Here is a 21,408-nt window from a genome sequence, read left to right as displayed (position 1 = left end):
GTGGTTTTATTTATATATGTTTTTATATAAATATATGCGGTGGCCCCTAGAGACAAAGCACGTACAAACTTCAAAACATGTACAAACTCCAAAACACATTTCTAGCGTTAACTGAACTTCAAAACACAGCTACTAGATCACTTAAATTACACAATTGAAAGCATGTGTGTGTTGTTTGTGTATTTATACACAAGCACTCATATATATTCAAATAATTAAAAAAAAAAAAAAGTTAATTTACCTGTTACTACCACACACCAAATCCGGTTGTTGGTACTTGCTGGCTTGAGTAGCCACTAGGTAACAAAGCTCAACACTGCGCCCAGCATCCTGGAGCACTTCTGTTGTATTTTGTACGTGTTTTGAGTTTTTATGTGCTTCTGAGTTTTTACGTATTTTGGAGTTTGTACGTGCTTCGGAGTTTGTACGCGTTTTGGAGTTTTTACATGTTTTGCAGTTTTTACGTGTTTTGTCTCTAGGGGCCACCGTAAATATACTTTTATTTATTCACTCCACATAAAATGTAATAAATAAATCATATAATACAAAAACCAACTATTCACATTTCAACTTTTAACTATTTAAATTTTCAGCTTTTTCCTTTTAAACAAATTTAAAGTGAAACAACACAAAACACTGCAAACCACAACACAATTAAATATAAATTAAAATATGAAAACAAAAAGAACAGGCATATTCTCTGTCATTTGGACCTGCATGAATAAACTTTCTGAATCCTTTATCAGCAACTGAAAATAGTTGTGGATGATTACTATACCTTTCTAATGTGATGTTGTTGTCCCTGGTTCTCTTTCCTCTCTTTCCCTCCTGCTCTGTTCCTGTGCTACTGCGAGTGTAACTACCGCCCCTCCCCCCTCTTCCCAGCTCAAAGCACAAGGCTCGCTGCGGAGTGACAGAAAAAAAGTGCGAGAGAGAGAGAGAGAGTGAGAGAAAGAAAAAAAAACATGGCTCCCAATAAGGAGCTGGCTCCTGTCATTCACGTCAAAGATTTGGCTCTAAAAGCCATTTCGTTCACAACCAACACATCACTATTTCTGACAGCTTTTTACTTTTACTCCCTACATTTTAACACAAATATCTGTATTTTCTACTTCTTACATTTTTAAAACAGGCTTGTTCAGCACTACATTTATGCCATTTATACTGTGGAGTTAAAGTGGGCAGGGACAAGTGAAGGTGTCCGTGTATTGTAGTCAGCATCTAGCTAGCGCTACAGAAGAGGAATGAGCATAAAGGGAGTAAACGTTTTGCAACAACATTTCTGTCAGCTCAACAAACATGAGCAAACATTTTTCTCAGAATTCTGAGCAAAACCTGTCTTAATGCATCCATTTCTGCGCAGTGTGTTTGGGTTTTTTTTGTCATATGTAGATCATAACGTCTTAGGATTCTTGATCTCCAGAAGAAGATTTCTCCATTATGCTTGTATTAGACCAATGTGGTCAATGTTGAAAAGTGCAGCAGGGTTGGCAGAATACATTTGTATGTACTCTGTCAATCTTCATGGCATAAACCTCAATACATATCTGGGACCTTTCTGAGTGGATCTTACACATTTTCTCTTTTCCTGCATGGGTGTGACACGCTGATACTGATTTATGCCAACTTTGATTTTCTTTCTATGGACGATAACTGACAACATATACAAACAAAAATACAGAGGTTCGGCTGGATTAAGGTGATTTTGTTGCTGAATGGTTTTTGCGCTTGTCCCCCCTTGGTTTACTCTAGTGAACTTTAAGTCACTCACACTGAGGTGCATCCATGCTAAAAATGTTACATGTCAATTGCACATGTTACTATAAGTGTGCATGCAATTATTTTCCTGCACCCCTGTACCCACGTTGTGGGTGCATGAAACAGATCAGCTTGTAACCTGAGATGCGTCAGGCTGACTGGCCAAGCACAGAGAAACCAGCCTGGTCAGTTGATGAATTCATCTCTTTTGAAATACCTTAAAAAAACATTTAAAAACTTTTAACTGTTGTTTCTACCAGTACTAGATGTAAGAATTGTACAAATGAATTTATTGGACACAAGATTAAATTGTTATCTCATTTGCCAATATGCCTGTCACAGTCATCAAGATGAAAAATAATTGATAGTCTTTGTAGAATATCATATTAATTAAGGTATATTTCATTTCAAAACTAGAGCTATATTTTTTCCTATGATTGTGGCTTTCACTGAACATTTCTTTTCATGCATATCAGACTCTCTTAATATCAGTTTAGAGAACTTGAAAAACAATTTTAATGGAGCTGAGTAAATGTTTTATTTCATGCTGGTTGACATCAAAAGACTATGCTACTACTGGCACCCAGGAGGCTGCCACCACGGGGAATGGTTTAAGTGGAGTTAAATGCTTTCAGATAAATTTGTAAAACATGCCTGCTCCAGAGACTTCCTCAAGTGTACAGTATAAAGAAGCATAAACATTTAACACAGGAGGATTTGTCATTTGGGGTTACCAAATTGCCAAAATTGCTGTTGAGTACGATTCCATTGAATATGTTAAACATTGTAGAGTGCTGTATAATCTAAATAAAAAGATAAACAGATGAAGGAACACGAGGATTGTTTGATTTATCACAGTGCCTCTGCTATGTTCTGCCAAACACTTTTAACCCACGTGGTCCAGACACAATCAGTTGCTCTTTATTTTGTATTTTGAAAGGGACTCATTGAACATGGAACATAACCCCACCGTTAGTGGCACAAAATCAGGCTGTGTTACTGGCAAGAGCTCCTGTTGTGGGTGTCTGGAATATTAAACTGGGCCGCCTGGTACTCTGTAAGACCATGAGCTCAGCAGACATGAGCACACTGTTTGGCCATGATTTGTTAGAGACTTCAGCAGACAGTGAGGAGCTCTGTCTCCTAGATGAACATAGAGCTTTGGAGCGGTGTTGTGCCAGTCGGTTCAAAGACGAGCAACAAACAAAGCTGAAAGTACGGAGATTAAACTGCATAGCAGCAGAGGGTGAATGACAGCTTTACTTAACCACTCTGTGTGTGAGAGTTCCAGCACTTACGCAACTGTGTACTGTATGATCACGTTAGCATTTTGGTTATTTAGTTCTGTTCCAAGCCTCACACGGATTAGTGATCATATTTTTGGCAACATCATTTAAGAGGAATTATCTAATATGGGCTTTGTCATTAAGTGTGCGAGTAGGAAGAGACAGAAGGAGCCCAATTATGTGTTTATATGTGAAGTTGTGAGGATGAGTGAATGTGCACAGCATATTACTTTATGTCTTGTCTAAAAAATAAGCAGGCTTAAAGGTTTCACTAGTAGTTAAACATAATCATGACGGACACTACAAGATGCTGTGCAGGTTTTATACATGACCTCTTTAATCTTACTCACAAACACACCCACATCGAGGCTCTGCAGGCACGTGGCCATTACCTACATGCATCTTGTTAACTGTCCACAATTTTGGAAGATTTTAGACATCCTGGACATTTGTGTGATAATCATGGTTACAGTGTAGGTTGGAAACCTCTGTTCATGAGGATAAAAATATATACTCCCTGACTGGATAACAATTGTTGATAGAGGTTGCTGGGAAAATGATTGCTAAGCCCTCGTCATTTAGGCCTACAGAACGTGCAGTGACCCCTGAGAACTAGGGACAAATGTTTGTCCCTCAGCTGATTGGCAGAAACCTCCTTGTGATTGCTTTGATTGTTAACATATTGCTGTGGTTTGAATGGAAGTGACAGACTTGCCTACAAACACTGTCCAGCTTATCTATGAGCTGTAATAAAACTGTGAAAAGTCTGACACATACAAATGGAGACCTTTTTCCTACAAAGTGAGAGTTGCACCTTTGCAAATATGTTGGCTGCAGTGCTGAGATACTTCTTTTACTTTGACGATGAACCTTCTTCAATTTTGGTTTGTGCAGCACTTTTTCAACTTGTACTACCGCTCAGCTAGTAGTTAGCAAGTGTTTGAAGACAAACATGAAAAACTGCAGGCAACCAGGCCACTCTGTCAGCAAACAAATCAATCACTAGGATGTTTTTGGTGCAGGACCTACTTTGGAAGTGATTTCATCCAGTTTCATTACAGTCAGCATCCTCCAGGAACCACTGCCAGCATGTGTTGGTATGGTACACTTTTCTTCATAGCATGGAGGCCTGGATCAATTACATGTAAAAAAAACAAAAAAAAAAACACTGCCACCATCATGCAAAAGACTTATATTACATAAAGGTCAGGATCGTACGTATGTATATTGGATGTATATTGGATTGGTGCATCCCAAGCTCATGGTGGACTCAGTATCTGCAAGGTGCAGCAAGGACCTGTGGATCCACAAGCCCAAAACGTCACCCCTCCACCACCGTGCTTCACACTTGACATGAGGTGTTTGTGTCAAACATGGCACTGTGAATTATTAACAAATATTTCTACTTTGATCTTGTATCCAAAGGAACTTGTTCTTGTGCTTTAATCAACTTAGCAAACCTAAGCTATACTGCTATGTTTTTTAATGCATTTCTGGAGCTCATTAGATGGCAGAGTAAAGAGAGAAAGGAAAGCACGGAGCGAGAGTGTGGGGGAAGACGTGCAGCAAAAGATCAGATCAGAATTGAACCTGAGCCACTGCATTCAGCCTTGCGACATATGGTGTTACACCCCGGCCTAGGCAACCGGCGTGCAACGTATGAAAATAGAAATAAGAAAAAAAACACACGAGAAAAAAAACTAAAGCTCTCCACCAAAATCCCAAAACGAAGGTGTCTCAAACGAAAATATTAACAAACCCATTCACAGCTATTTACAACAGACTATTTATTTACAACAAAACACCAAACTATTTACAACACGGGGGAGATCGCGACCATGACCAACTGACACACAGGGCTTAAATACATAGAAGGAGCAATCAGGGAATGGACCACAGGAGGGAAATACAGCTGGGGCAAATTAGACCTGACGAGACAAGGAAACGTAAACTGAACACACTAAGATAACAACAGACCTTCAAAATAAAACAGGAAACACATGACAGTCACGCAAAAACAAAACACTGACAACACCGAAACGTAACAATGGTAACCTGCTTGTGAGCTAAATTGTTGCCCCTTCCTTTTTTTTTTTCTTTCTCTCTCTCTTTTTTTTGCTCCTGGCAACCTTTTGTGGAAGCTTGTGGAACCTTTTTTTTTTTTTTTTTTTAAATCGTACTGTCATGAACTTTAATATTTAAAAAGCTAACTGAGGTCTGAGGAGTCTGAGATGTGAAATTGGGTTTTTTGCGACTTCTCTGAGCCTTGCACTGTCTGACCTTGAGGTGAATTTGCTGGTTAGTCCACTCTGGGGAAGACTGGCACTTATCTATATTATCGTTTTTCACCTGTGAATAATCTTTCTCACTGTAGAGTGATGGACTTCAAACTGTTTGGAAACGGCCTCAAAACCCTTCCCAGATTGATAGGACTGCTTCTCTACAAGAATTCTCTCTACAATACTTCTTGATGTCTTTCCTCCTTGGGATTGTATCAACACACAACTGAATGCTCACCAGTGGTCACCAGAGGTGGGAAGAAAGTAAGGTAACAAAGCACAAATACTTTGTTACTGTACGTAAGTAGAATTTTCAGGTATCTGTACTTTACTTAACTTTCTACTTTTACTCCTTACATTTGTAAACAAATATCTGTACTTTCTACTCCTTACATGTTCAAAACTGGCTCTGCTTTATGTTTAATGGTATATTTTATAGTATTTATACTCAGGGGTTAAAGTAGTTCAGGTGCCCTTAAGTTATGTTTGCGGTACTTCAGCATCTAGCTATTGTTAAAAAAGAGGAAGAAGAAAGAAGGGAATGATGTTTTTTTTTAAGTGTCAGATAATTTCAAATGCAACATTTCCATCAGCTTAAATAATTATCAGCAAAACACACAAACTGTTTGTGTGGAGTTTGTAACACTGTGTGTTGTTAGCTACAGGTCTATCTGTTGTATTTCACAGAGAGAGAAAAGAAAGAGAACTTCACACTGAGACTGAGAAAGATATAGCAAGACAGGCAGTACAGGAGAGGAGGATATATTTAAAGGCAAGGACTACTCAGTGGTGCTTGACAAACTGAAATTTTAATCACATATTAGATCTGTATGTAAAGTGTTTTGATAAATTGTGTATTTTCATGTTTTCAAAATATCCTGCAAAACAAACTAAACTATAATAACTTTGTGTTATTCAAATGTTGCATGAAAATACTGGGTGGCTTAGTGCAAGATAAACATTTTAGTTTGCAGTGTTGTGGTGAATTGACAGTAAAGCACTGTGTTGGACTGATGCACAGTGGATGTGGTGCTCATGGTCAGATTTAGATCACATTAAGTGTAGCAGAGATCAATTTGCATTTAAGCTGATGATGCTTAGATTAATTCCCTGGATTCCAACTTTATATCAATTAGATAAAGATAGTATAAACTATGTAGTGTCGATGTAGGAAATGAAAATAAGCCAAGATGTCTGTGAAACAGCTGCTGACATTTTGTTGAATTCGTTTGTGTAATTCTGTCACTTGATCAGGTCATCTGATCAGCTCATAATAGAAATTATTGTGAGCTGTGATTCTTTTCCCAATGCGGAGCCACTACACAGATCTTAGGGTTCCCCACCTGCTGCACCCCTGACTGTACTCATTTTACCATTTAGGTGTGGAGGCAACGTCAGCATCTACAATGTAAGCGACAGAAAACAGTTCTTTTCACTGCTTGTGTCCTACATAATGGAGCTGAGTATGGCTGTTATGAGGAAAGGTAGCCCAGACACTCTACCAGTTTGGGACACATCGTCAGTAGTGGACCTTGGAGTCATATGTGTCGGCCAGTATCACTAGACACCCTCATCCAAGGAGGCTCTGCCAGGGTTGATCAGGCCCTGGTGTGTGTCACTGGTTTATGTTAACTTATTATTTCTCTTCTTCTTTCTTCCGTTTAGTTTCCTACAGTTTAAGAACTATAACTTATAGCAAATACAAACAAATACAGAATTATATTTTCACAAAAAAAATTACTAAAGATGATTTAAAAATGTTACAATTTTCCCCAAACTAAAGCAAGTTACATGATTTTCTCTCAATTAGAAAAAAAAAGTGATCTGCTACTGGGAAGAGGTACAAATACTGAAAATGAGCTGCTATGTGTCTGGTACTTACATCATTTCCCAGCATTTTTATAACTTAACCAGGAAAATACATCAATCCTTTTCTTTTTTCTTTATTCACCTCCATAATGTTTCTTTGTAACTCCTTTGGTTGCTCATACCGAGGCTGCTGGCTACTGGATGGCTTTGAGCTCTGGGTAGCTTTATCTTTATCTTTTTTGCCGTCGTTAGCTTCTTTAAAATGTCTGTGTTCAGTTAAGTGAGGTGATTTTAGTGCCTTATAAGTTTGTTACAAACATTTTCGTGATTCCTGTGGAAGCAGTAAGGATGTACTTACTGTATAAAGTCCAGAAAAACATTAAATATGAATCTGATCCCACTTTGTAGTCAGTCAGCAGACGTAAATACGTGAAGCATTCTGTAAGCGCATTTGTCTTTAGAAGGCAGTCAGAGTGTAGTTTGAAATGAAAACTTCATCCATTCTTGTTAGAAATGATCTTCAAAGGCAGGGAGGATATTTTGAGCACATGTGTGTATGTGTCCATGCAGCTGCTTCCTTTTCATGTTTGAAAATGATTATTATGTGGCTAATCCAGGAAATACACGCCCCTTTTCCGCTTATAGTTTTCAATGCAAACTGCATACTGATTGGTTAACGAAATGTAAATGTCTATTATTTGTTCTCCTTCCATTTCATTATTCTTGATTTTACATTTCACTATGTCCTTTGTCAACAAGCACAAGGATTCAATAATTTAGAAACACTTGCATCGAAGAAGAGTGGGCCATTTGTAGTTACAAATGGCTTTATATTTGATGGAACAAAAAGGATGTTCCACTCTGCATTCAGACAGTAGAAAATGCACAGGGTAACAGAACAGCAGACACATTCACTGAGATATGGCATATACATAATGCAGAAGGCACAGAATACCAGAGAATGTATGATTAATAAGAAACCAGAATACGGGGCAGGAGGTTGGGCAGGAGGAGGCGTAAACAGCAGCAGCTGTGTGTAGCAGGTAGAAGCAAACTGCATAACCAGATCCCGGCCAACAGAAAAAAAGCTAGCACAGTGTGATAATCTTCCTGATAACATACGTAAGCCCCCAATTTATATGACTGCGCAACAAACAATGATTATCATCATGTTTGCGTTAGTTCATTAATCATAAAGTCCTGGAGCTGAAAGTGTTCTTTCTTAATTCCTTATTTTGTGAGGACTCAACGACATTCAGTATTAATTATCTGAAATACTGAAGAAGCTTTAGTTTGATAAATGATCTCAGTAATGAGTCTGTTTTATAACTAAAACTGCATTTATCTTAAGTTGAACACTGGGGATAATATGCTATTGAGGAACCTAAAATCATAGTTTAAATATCTATACTGAGGCTGTTTTTTAAGGCTGAGCAGGAATTAGTTTGATCATGTGTTTGAGTTTTGGAGCACTGTTGCTTTTCCTCACCTCCATTAGATCACCATGTGGGCGAAGCCACCTGATGTTTTTTTTTTTTTTTGCTTTCTCACAGTCATTTTCTCTGCAGGCCAAATGCTATGCCAATCATCAGACCCCCCCATGTAATTCAATAAACAGACCTGAGGCCTTCTGGTGCTGCTGCTTCTATGGGGAAGTCTGTCTAACTAGCGCACTTCAATCAACTCTCAGGCTGTAGCCGGAGCTCCTCAAATATAGCTGTCAGAATTTCCAGCCTTTAGAGATCTGCTGGAGTCTTTAGTAACAGCGAGTTAAAACACAAACTCCTCTTGACAAGAAACGCAAGTTTGATCATTTATAGTGTTTCCTCTGGTATTTAGAACAGTGAAATACTTAAAAAATTTCACAGTTACCTAAAGGAAAATACATCCCCAAAACATTAGATCCATAAATCAAGGTACTAGCTACAAGTCATTTTTTGTAGAGGAGTCAACTTCAGTTGCCAAAGAGATGAAGTGCAAAGCTTTTCTAGCCTTTCCCCACAGGGGTCCAATCCATCATCTGCTGATCTGCCTCTGAGTCTCTATTAGTCCCTCCCTCTCATTAGGGAAATAAAAGCCTTAATTGGAAATTGTGTTAATTCTCTGACATGTTTGAAACTGGATCTCCCCTTCTCTTTCTCTAAATTGGAGACACACTTGACAAATTTGGGGAGGCAGCTCCACTGATGCATATCCTGGTTTAAATGTTTTCAGCTTCGCCCACTTTCCCCTGTTCACGTCACATTATGAGCTCAATGATTAATGCCTTCAAAACTCACAAGCATGCTGGTTCACCAAAATTAATCGGCGGCGCATAAAAAGAATTTTGTTTTGAACAAAGAATAATCATGTTGATGACTAGTACAGCATAGGGGCTCATTGCTTTCGTCATGTAGGAAACACTCAGAAATAATAAATATATACTTAAAAAGATGTGGCTCGCAAAGGGCCTAGTTTATGGTTAGTATTGCTGTCAGGATTGGGGATGTTTCATCAGTCTCGAATGTGATCACTTGAAGCAATATTCTTTTTAAAAAAAATGCTCAGGTGAAACTACAGACTCTAGTTTCTATCATATCACCGCAGCCTGATGAAAAACATGTTTTTATAATGCAGTGAGCAAAGGAGACGGGACCACATTTGAAATGTTGCTGAAATGTTATTCTGTGTTGAGACAGTGGGGACGTAATATTGTCTTTTTATGTTCATCAAGAGGTTATTGAGAACATAACAGTGTATGCGTGTAACAAACAAGAGCAATCCTGAAACAACAGAGGCCATTGAGAATTATATATTTATTTATTTATTTCAAAAAGCCGTTGTAAAGCTCTGTTACAAGTTGTTATTGTCATCATTAATTGATCTTGCTGTCTTTTCAGACACTTATGTGTCTGTGGAATGTATGGCTGGTATAATACCAGATATTTAGCAGTCAGTACTACTGAATTTCTGCTACCTATTACTGGATGCTCTTGCTAACAGTAACAGAAGAATTACACGACTCAACAGAATATCCCAGATACTTTATGTAAACTCTTTTATTAAACATTTAAAATCACTGGCTTGGTGGTGGCAGACTATTTATTTAAAACTGAGTGAAATGTTAGGATGGTTGCCAAGTATCCTCATCAGTGGCGTGCACAGACATTTTGGGGGGCAAGTGCTCCAGGGGGAAAAAAGGGCACTTTTTGCATATGTGGAAAACCTTTTCTTTGTATAATAAAAAAATCGCACAGGTTAAATGCAATTTGACTTTTATTTTCTCCTTTCTCAGCCTCTCTTTCCTAGGCATTATGCTTGCTGAAATTAGTAAATAAATAGACCAAAATGTATGAGAACGAATAAGACTGACTGTGGTCATTACAAGAACAGGGCAGAATGGTCGTTTTCACAGGCAATTGGGAACTGCCTATTTTTCCTTTAGCAAATTAATGTGTTAATGTTGCCAATATGTTACACCAAAAAAAATTAACATGTCTAACCAGTGCTTCTCAAAACTTTTAACACCCCCAACACCGTACCCTTCAAACTACCAATAACAACGTCACTGTTCTGTCACAATCAGGTCACAACACAGTGCGTAAATGTCTGCGAGCATCGCTGAGTCAGTAACAACCAGTTAGGCTAAAGACTGCATCTTTAGACAGTTGGACGGTGTTCTAACTTTCTCACAGGAGACACCTACTAAAGACAGTCAAAGACATTAATTTCAATCTTACCAAAGTAGGACAGTAGTTGACGTTAGTTATGGAAAGGCTAATCCACAAAAACGGAGAAACGTCCATAATTCTATTATTCATAATCATGTCAAGGTTTTAGGTTTTTCTGCAGTTCCATCTCTAAAAAGTGTGATGTCTTCCCGTCACTGACTTCAGTTTGAAAACTTTGTATTTATTCACAGATTTCCGTGAGATCATCCTAAAATTTATAACGAAAAATGGGCTCAAAAGAGCCCTCTGCCTAACGGCATGTAGCCTTAGCCTATAGCATAACGTGATATTTTCAATAGTGTATGCAAAAAGGTCGGAATTGATGGAGAGTGGGGTTGCCTAAATGGTTTAGGTTACATTTTAAATGTGTCGTTTTTTTGTTTATCCATATGGATGGATGGAGGGGTAAGCTGGCAAAGTTTGTCATGTGCAGTTTCTGACAGGCTACTTCACAACAAAACAATTGCAGGTTGGTCTTAGAGGGCAAACAGAATAATTTCACTCGATTCATGGGTTACCTGACTGGTTGGGAAGGGAAAGAGCTGCCGTGTTGTCCGCCGTGGCTCCCAGTCGCTATAGTTAGCCTACTATGCCTACTCCAAGTAGTCCTGTGTCATGCCGCTGCTACACGCCTCACAACAAATGAACTGCAAGCGTGTTCACGTGACACGGTGACAGTGAAAAAGCGACAGGGTTCGGGTGTCTTTGAAGAAGGGGCACAAATCAAGCCATTATTTTCACACCTTTTTAAATCGCGCAGCTTTAAAAAAAAAAAAATCACGTCTTTCAAAAGGGCACTTTTTTGGACTGAGGGCAAAAGGGCAAGTGCTTCAGCACCACCTCGTCTCTATCTGTGCACGCCAGTGATCCTCATATGTTTTTGTATTATACAGTGTATGTATTATTTATTAATGTAATTTCACTACTCTCTTACTAGCACTACAAAAAGCAACAATTAACATTTTGCTTTAATAATTTGGGTTTCAAAAGGTTTCATGAGAGCTGGTTCTGCTGACATCCTTTGCGGCATTACAATGGTAAAATAAATATGTATGAATGCTTTTCAGGTAAAGCCTTCCTTTCATGTCTGACCTGGACTGGACTGGGTGTCTAAAATACTCGCTTTTGATCAAAAAGTGATTATAATAACACTGAATTGTGGTCAATTTTGTTTAAAAAATTAATTATAAAATCACTGAAACACTGATCTCTTGATTAATTAATCTAATAACTCTTTCAGTTCCATTTATTAGTAGTGTTTGTGTTGCTGCTGGTAATGATATTTGTATTGGCCTCAAAATCCAGTTCTGATGTGGCTACTGTTGCCAGACAAGGTAGGGGAAATTGCATTTAAATGCTGGCACATTTGAGTTGGAAGTGTCACAATTCTGGATATCAATTTTGATATTTGTATTCAGCTGCCAGCTTGGCTTACGCATTAGGGGCGTGTACTTTGGAAAATTTGGACAGAGGAACGTTTTTCATTTGTGTTTGGTTCTGTGATTGCCAATACTGGCTGATTCTGGCGCATTGTTCATGAGTAGTCTGGAATAAGTCCAGCAATCAGGCGTGTTTGATTAAGGTCCCTGTTTGACTACCTGGCGTCATGCGAAGTGCGAACACTAGAAAGATTCACCCATCAACAAAGTGGCCCTTTAACGGTGCACCAAAAGCAAAGGAGGAAAAAATAATAATAACAAAAAACAGCACAAGCAGGAATCAATCCTGACCAGGGCGTTTACCTATAGCTGCCACGGTTTAGTTCACAGCTCTAAATTTTGTGCGGCTGTTTAGCATATGAATGATGAGATATGATAAAAGGAGTTTAGAGAGGGCTGATGAATATGTGTGGTTTTGAAGCGGTTCTTGTGTGATCGTGTGCAGATGAGCGCGTGGGAGGTGTCGTGTGTGTGTGTGTGTGTCTGGAAGTGTTTGCTGATGAGGGTCGACATTTGTGCTCACAGTGAGAGGTTTAACCACAAGCATCTGGGACTCTGAACCCTAAAACGTCAAGCCAGGAGAGGTAAGAACCAAGTTCAGCCTGGTAGTTTAGTCCTTTATCCTCCACATGTATGTGTGTCAAAGTGAAGATGCTGCTCTCCGCACACTCCACACAGGATTTCAGCACTCTGCACATACTCTGTGGATTCATCACCTTAGCAACCGGTCGATTGAAAGATGATGAATCATGCCAAAGACTGCTAATTTCTTTGCAGTTGTCAAACATGAACAATGGGTGGTAAGAAAGAGTCACAGAAACGTCACGGCAGACAGAATGGTGTGTGTGTGTGTGTGTGTGTGTGTGTGTGTGTGTGTGTGTGTGTGTGTGTGTGTGTAAACTTGAAGAACAATCGAAAGAAACAGAAAGGAAGAGTGGCAAAAAATGAGGCTAATCGGAGGATGGTGATAGAAGTACGAGTTGTGGTGGTGCTTACTGTTTATACTTTTCACTAACCAATAGGCACGTGCAGGATTGATAGCTATACACGAATGTAAATATAGATACAAGCCCCTGACAATTTCAGGTGAGAGCAGATGGTGTTGATGCTGTATGATTTGATTTCCTCCGTGGCTCCAGTGAATGAAGCTGCAACAACACCTCTGACCTCATCCTCTCGATGTTTTATTGAGCCTGGATGCTCTTCCTGACAAATAACAGTCTTTGTTGTCAAGAGGGAGGGTCTGAGAGGTTCATCTGAGAAACATTAGTGCCACACAATAATAGCAGTGATGGTATAAAAGACACCGATTGAACACAGACATGTGTCAGCTGTAATACACTAGGATTCTGGGAATAGCATATTAAAAAGAGGCAGCCCTCAGATACTGCCAGCCTGGTATGCTGCTACTAATTCAGCAACAAGATGCAAATGTGGCTTCAGTTGATTCCTGTAGAATCAATAATAATGCAGTGCATGAACAATTTATGTCGTGCAGTATACTGAAGGCAAAACAGCTCCCACTGCTGGTAAAGATGCTGGAGGCTTGTGCTGCGACAGAGACTCGGCTGCTTTTTGTAACGCTTTGAGCTTCAGAGTCTGTTTTCCAGTGGGGTTGGAAATGTGCCACGATGGGTGGTTTACTGACCAAGATGCCGTCACTAAACCACTCATTGCCTAGAAGCAAAAGATGCTCAGACTTCTGGTACGCAAAGTAATCAGCCATGATTTTGACAAATAATTACCTCTTTAGGTTGTTTATCTGCTCTCTTTTCTCCTGCAGAAGATAAATAACATTATTTTATCCCGGCAGAGCGCTCATACATCACTGGTTGCAAATGGTCTTATAACGAATTTGTGGCGCAACCTTGAAAAAATGATCTCATGCAACAACCCTTTGTTTATTTCACTGTTCTGTGTATCGTTTACCACATAGATCTCCATGCCAAAAGAAAATGTAAAAATTAAACACTGATCAGGCAGCAGTCTTGGCAGCATTTACTGATTTTCTGTTTTATAAAATGTGTTTATGGTCAAAACTGTTACTCGAATAAAGGAGAAATATTATGTTTTATGCATGTTTTGTTTGTTTTCTGGTGATTTATAGATCTAAAGCAGAATTGCACACGAGAAAACAAAAGTCACTCCTCATTTTGTATCATTTGCTAGGGAAAAATAGACTTATATGGAAAGACAGTACAATTCTAACAAGCTTGACAGCCTGTGATTTTGTGTCCAGTTCTCGTGTAATTTGGCATACCTCAAACCCACTGAGACCATTTCTCATGAGATCTTCGTGAAGGGCCGTCTGCTTCTCTCGGGTGCTGCGTCAGGTCTCTGCTGGATGTTTTTAAAATATCTTAAGGGCATGATTTTCAGACACAGTTCATCTGCTGTAAGTAGTTTTACGTCTTTTGTCCTCCATAGATTACTCAAATCTTTAAGGGATGCACTGCACACAGTGCTTTAAATATTCCAAGTTTTTTTCTAATGGATATTTGGGAATAAAATTGTTGGTTAAATTGTTGAATTCAGCTGAAGAAATGGGAATAAATGATGCATTTTTGTGACAGGACCTTTCCCATTTTTATTTAAAGAAAATACTTAATAATACTTTTTAACTGATTCTTGCAGCTCTGCAAGAGATTAATTAGTATTTAAGATGTTTCATCATTACTAAGTCACTAACTCAAAATGAATCTTGACATGCTTGACACCAGCTGATGTTATTTTTGCCGTTACGGGCCTGATGATGTGTAACCCTGTAGTGTGAATGTTTGTGGGAGCTGGAGGTGTGGAATGTGCCATGTCCTGGTCACAGTGTTCCCTCCTCTCTACCGGTCACTCAGCAAGAGAGTTCCTGTGGGCAGAGTGAGAGAGCATCACACTCAGCCCACACATTTGTCCTCCAAAAACCACAGTCATCTTCATAGGCAAAAAAGAAGCGAAACAAATAAGGCTGTGATGCTTTGGGGCATATAGTCAAAGATTTGTAAAAAGTATGTCAGATAAATGCTACTATCAGATGAGACTATAAATGACACTTGAGGGTGGCTCAACACGTCTAAATGCTTCCTTTCTTGAGTTTTAGCCAAGCTTTTTCTCAAAGAAAAAATACATGAGAAATTCATAAATGGACATGTGCAAGAGAACGAACTGGCTTTGTAAGAAATTATTTAGTAAATACTTGCTTACTAAGTAGTTGCGATGATTTTATTTTTCAATGTTGACCTTGACTTCATCCAAGCCATTTCCACTTTACAAATAAGCACAACCCAAGGCAGTAACAGTGCATGCTTCTGTTTCTGGAAGTCATACACTATTTATAAGGAGGCTGATCTTGTGTATTATTCATTAGAGAGGCCCTTGTCTAAGACGTCTGCTGCATAAATTCAAGTTGGATGCTTTTGAATTACCCAATGCTGTCTAGTTGCCCCCTGTCAGTTTAGCAGTTCAGTGAACAAATTGTCCTTTGCCCCTTTTTTTTTGTACCTATCAATGTACCCTACAATAACACAACAAATAATGCCAAAAATAACCAAACATTTTAAATTTGGGCCTTTTGCTAATGATTTTCAAGCCAGTTCTTCTTACTTACCTTCGGCATTTTCCCTGTTTCCTTTCTGTAAGAAGCTAGCTGAAAACTTTGGACTACAAAATATGGCTTCTTGACAGGCTGGATAAGAGCCAGAGATTAATAACCAGAGTTGGCAAAAGTACAGACATTCTGTTCTTAAGTAGAAGTACAGGTACTACTGTTAAAAACTACTCCAGTAAAAAGTTCGACTTCAACAACTTCAAAAAGTACCAGCTCTGAAATGCATTCAAAGTAAGAAAGTTAAAGTAGCTCTTTGGAGGACGTTTCTATTTTTGCGCAAAGCTAACTGAACCTTGTGCAATTTTAACACAATGATAAAATAAGATTAGTAGATGGAAATACAAACTTTAGTTTAACTTTTTTATACTAATTATATACGGCTTGAATCTAAAGATTCTGAAAAAAGCTCTATTTTCTGTTGCCTACATTGTGGAGGGTGACTTTTCCTGTAACCAGATGTTTCATAAGTTGTCCTGTCTGATTTTCGTCCTCTACACTGACAGTGCACTGTTTATGCTGTCTTTTTTTTAAAACGGTATAAAGTTGGTATGAAGGTGGAATTCAGTCAATGAATCTAAGCATATGAATCTGTGCTACACTTGATGTAACCTAACTCTGAGCATTAAACCACACATGAAACCTCCACTAAACTACAGAGTATTTTCATGTAACCTTCAAATAGCAGTTAGTCTACTGCAGTTTGTTTTACAGCATATTTCACAATATGAAAAAACATAGTGTTACATGTACAGGCCCACTATCTAATTTAAAAACACAAGGACTTGCATGTAAACTTTAAATTCCCAGTTTATGAAATCCCACTGAGCATCATAACATTTAAATCTAACCTCTCTTCTCCCTCTCCTCTCCTGTCTTTCTTATTTTTCTCCATCTCTGAATGAAGCTAGCTCTCTTTCTTTTCCTCCCTGTGAAATACAGCATCTGGACCTTTAGCTAGCAACAAACTGTAGGCACAAACAGTTTGTGTGTTTGCTGATGTTTGCTAAGCTGATTGAAACATTGCATTTGAAATTACCTGACACTTAAAAAGCGTTACTCCTTTTGCGCTCGCTCTTTTTTTGTAGTGCTAGCTAGATGCTGAAGAACCACAACCGCAACTTATGGACACCTGCAGGAAAAACCCCCAAAACAAAACAACCCTGTCACACTTTTAACCCCTACATTTTGGCACATGTCATCTCTTTTTCTGTGACATTCTCTGGTGATTAATAAACTTTCCTTTCATGTGTTACTGTTTAGGTTTAAATTGGTTTGATATTTAGAGGCCCGCAGTGACGAAATAATAACTCTTCCCAAATGGGTTAAACAGAAAGTAAAAGGCTGTTTTTAAAATGTAAGGAGTAGAAAGTACAGATATTTGTTTAAAAATATAGGGAGTAAGTAAAAAGAAGTCAGAAACAAAACTACTCAAGTAAAGCCCAACTACGGGAGGGCTCAGGGTGATCCAGCTCTAACTATAAGCTTTATCAAAAATGTCATCCCCTGCTTGTCATTCAAAATAAAAACAGGTTTAAGGCTTCACTTTTCAGACCTGGCATCTGTGTCTGTCATTCATGCTGTCTGTGGTGTTGACCTGAAATACAAAATCCCCGTTGGTTTCCTGTTTAATCTATACCAAAGCCATTGCAGTTCAAGATGAAATATGAATAACTTTGAACCTCTACATTGTAACCCTTCCTGCAAATGTCCTCTATCAAAGTATTCTGTGGGCAATATTACAGCAGTCCAGTAAGTAAATACTCATTATACTCATAATGGTTCTTTTGAAAAAAATATCTCTGATGGGAATAATAAAAATAAATATAAGTTATAGAAAAATAATAATATATTTTCATGTATAATTTGAGTGTGAATAGTAACTAAGGTCTTTAGCTTCCAGATACACCAGGCAAACAAAGAAAGATATACATGTACTAGAAAGTGAAAGTTTCCTACTGAGTAAAAGTAATATTATAAGTACATTAACTGAATGGTTAAAGGCAAATTCAAACAAGAGTCAAACTTGGGGAAAAGAATTGTTGTTGGAAGGTTGAACCAGAGGGTTTTGGTTGTTTATCTGGTTCCCCACTGGCCACTAAGAAGTTAGCAGCCGTTCTTTCTGTTGTCCAGAGAGTTAGTCATTACATTATTACATAAAATGTCTGCATGGATATATGTATAAATACACCATAAGGCATGTCAAACAGGAAGCCTGATTTTGGTGACCATACATTTGTGTGCAATTGCATTTTCTTTGACTTCCTGAGGAGGGCAGCAAAACACCTGCATAGTTTAAAACAAGAGACCAGCTCTGCAGCTCTGTCTTGGTCTCCTGCAGGATCTGTGAGCCTTGTCGATAAACTCTAGCTTCTTAGCTCTTCAAACACGAATTCTGTGAAATGTTGGGGAAAAGGTCATGACATTTCTCATGTGTGGCACACAGTACAAAGTGTTACCATGAGTTGAGAGAAAATAGAAGCATTACTTCCTCAGGGGGGGACGATTTGAATACTTTTATTTAACAGAAAGTTGGGAGATTTTGAAGCTTTTTCTTTTAAATCTGATTTGAGTAGTGAAAAAATGTAAATGTATACATTGCTTTTGAATTGCTGCTTTTGGTTGCTCCCTTGTTCACAAGGGATCACCAGTAGGTAGTTCCACTTCCTGATGCCAAAGTCCAAAGTGATTCCCACCTCCTCCAGAGATCAAGTCAGGGGTCTTTTGATTATTAGGCACTAATAGGCCACTATATAACATTTTACAATAACTACTTTAAGTTACTACTGGAAATACTCCATGTGATTTAGGTGATGGAGCTGTCCCTGTAGAGTGTGTAGACACAGGATACTCACTAGCTCAGTTTAGCTGTTTATACAACAATATGTGATTTTTTTTTTTTTTTAGTGTTGCAACTACACTTTTTTACGCAATCATATTTAGATCACGAATATTCATGCCTCAAGTTTGTTTCATTGAGTCATTTCCTGTGGTATTCTCACATTGGCACTAATTGTGCCATCAAAGAGGTGGCAGGTTAAAGATTATTTAAAGTCCGGTACAAATGTGTCATGCATTTCATTCACACAGAACAGTGGGTAATGTGAAAAATTAGGGGCTACAGTGCATGGAAATGGCTTGTGTGGCTTGTTATTGAACAAACAATTCAAAACCAGAAGATGTATTGTTTGTTGTACACAGTGTGTAATGGTCCCGGTCTTTGACCCAGTTTTGAGTTTGTTATGGTTTTGCAGTTTATTTTATCAGTTTATTCTGTGATTGGTACCGTTTAGTTTTGGGTCCAGCTTTCTAGAAAACGTGCTCTGATTTTTATCTAAGTCACAAGTGCTGAAAACATAATGCGCCCCAATGCTAATGAAGTGCAATCACTTACAATCAATCATTACCACCGTTATGGAACAAGGATTCACGGTACTGGGGAAAAGAGAGTGGATCCATTGGGTTGATCAGCTGGCCAAACTCATTTGGTATCATTGCCTTAAAAAATGTCTTCATATTAAACCTTCTCAACGTTTTGGAGATTCTATTTAATATTATTCCTCATAAACCTGCTTTGTTTAAGCCCACTGCACAGCTCTCATACTGTTACTGGTCATGAACACCATGCTTCCATCCTTTAAAACTGAATTATTGAGCTTAGGAGGTAATTTCCCATGACTAACTCACACTATGGATGTTTGGATGATGTGTTTTATATGGGACAGAACAACACCGTGTTTGTGGTGTAAGATGGATTTGTTTTAAGACACATGCATCATTCAGTAGAAATACTATCAGTTTTCATTTGATCTTGCTTGCCTTGTACGATGATAAATTTCAGCTCATGTTTGTGAACCTCAAACCTGCAAAAATATTTTTGCTTAAACATATATTATACTTGAGTCACTGAATACAGTTTCCACTGTGTCTTTTTGTCATCATCGAATGAAGAATCCACTTTTGTATCCACATAATAATTTCAGTTATCATCCACCAGAGAGCATAGTTTGCTAAGGAAGCAAAAATTCTGCTGACCATCCTTCAAGATTTGAAGATTCAGTTTCTATTTTTTTTTTTTTACATTTTCCCTCAAACCATACTAGAATAAATATACTAGACTTGTTTTGAATCTTTGCTTAATTGGATAGATGTCCTTGTTATTTGTGTGTGTGTGTGTGTTTTGGAAAGATTACACATTTAACTGACTATTATCCACAGTCCTGCCACCCTAAACAGGATAGTAGAGTCTAGAAATAAGTATTTTATTCCAAAGACCAGCTCAGTATGAGAAGATCTGCAATCTTAATAGGCAAGCTCACAAATTTATATTATATAACACATATTTTCTGTTCTTGAATTTTTTTTGTTGAACAAAATAATTTCGTGTTTCTGTGGTAAACGTAATGAAATCACGTACGATCTGCATGAAATTCAACGCAGCTTAGATTCATTGGTGATTCTAAATTACCTAGAAGTGTGAATGTGAGTGCAAATGGTCGACTGTCTCTCTGTGTTAGCCCTGCCATAGACTGGCGACCTGTCCAGGGTGTATGCTGCTTCTCTCACTATGACAGCTGGGATAGGCTCCAATTGGAATACAGTACCAGAATCGCATAAAGCTAAAATAAAGCAATTTAATCACATGGAAATCCTTTTCTTCTTTTTTTAAATTTCCATTCAAGTAGTTTTTTGAGTGTAGTTGTATCTCCCAGGTCCTGTGTCAAGTCTTTGCTGGAGTTCTTCCTTTTTTAAGGGCATGCTGCTGTAGCTAGTTTTTTAAGCCTGTAACATGTTTTTTCCTCCTCTTGCCCAGTTTCCTGTTTTGTTTTGTTTTTAGGATGCGCTGCATACCATGTCAAGACATCAAGTTTTGGATTAAGAGTAACTAATAGTTCTTTGGGAATCACTTCACAGTGCAAAAATACAATTTTATGCCTCTCTTGTTACCTTTTATGTAGATTGAGACATTGGAAATGGGACATATTCTTGTTCGAGCCTACTTATTTATTGTTTGAATGAATCCTCAGTGTTTTAGAAATAAGCAAACAAAATTAAAAAAGAAAAGATTCCTCTGAAAATGGTCAAATACAAGAATAAACAGAAAATGAGTGTGAAAGCAGCCAATGTCCAAAGAAAAACTTTGAAAGAGCTGCAGAAAGCCTTGAGAACTATTGCCCTGAAGAACTGCTCAACACTTTTGCCCAGTGATTAATTATCTATGGATTATCTATGGGTTCATACATGTTAACTCTAGTTGTAACCAAGTGGATTTTTTTTACACAAAGCACTTTGTCTTTGCCTCATGTGCAAATTATTATTTATATCTTCTGACCAAGACAGCAGATGAAGAAAAAGGCTTTTTAATTTTCTCATAACGTATCCTTATCTCATATATTACTGTTTTCTAAGTTGTGCTTTTCTGTACTATACTGAATGTAGAGCAGAGGCAGTAATGTTGCTGAGTGGTGGACCATCTTAGCTGTTGGTAAAGAGCTCAGCACTTTCCTAATGGGTGTTGTATTAAAGAGATTT

General features: G+C 38.2%; 1 protein-coding gene across 1 annotated transcript in view; it reads right to left on the bottom strand.

Annotated features, from left to right (window-relative positions):
- Positions 1-11,605, bottom strand: part of LOC101474186 (prickle-like protein 2) — a 63,793-nt gene extending 52,188 nt beyond the window's left edge. Inside the window, exon 1 of the mRNA XM_014412816.4 lies at positions 11,361-11,605. The gene's annotated coding sequence lies outside the window, so the exon portion shown is untranslated. The remainder of the gene's footprint in view (positions 1-11,360) is intronic.
- Between the last annotated feature and the right edge of the window lie 9,803 nt (positions 11,606-21,408).

The sequence above is a fragment of the Maylandia zebra genome, linkage group LG20 (assembly GCF_041146795.1).
Source record: "Maylandia zebra isolate NMK-2024a linkage group LG20, Mzebra_GT3a, whole genome shotgun sequence".
Classification (NCBI taxonomy): Eukaryota; Metazoa; Chordata; class Actinopteri; order Cichliformes; family Cichlidae; genus Maylandia; species Maylandia zebra.
Note: the sequence above shows the minus strand (reverse complement) of the source record. Positions and strands in the feature narration are given on the sequence as shown.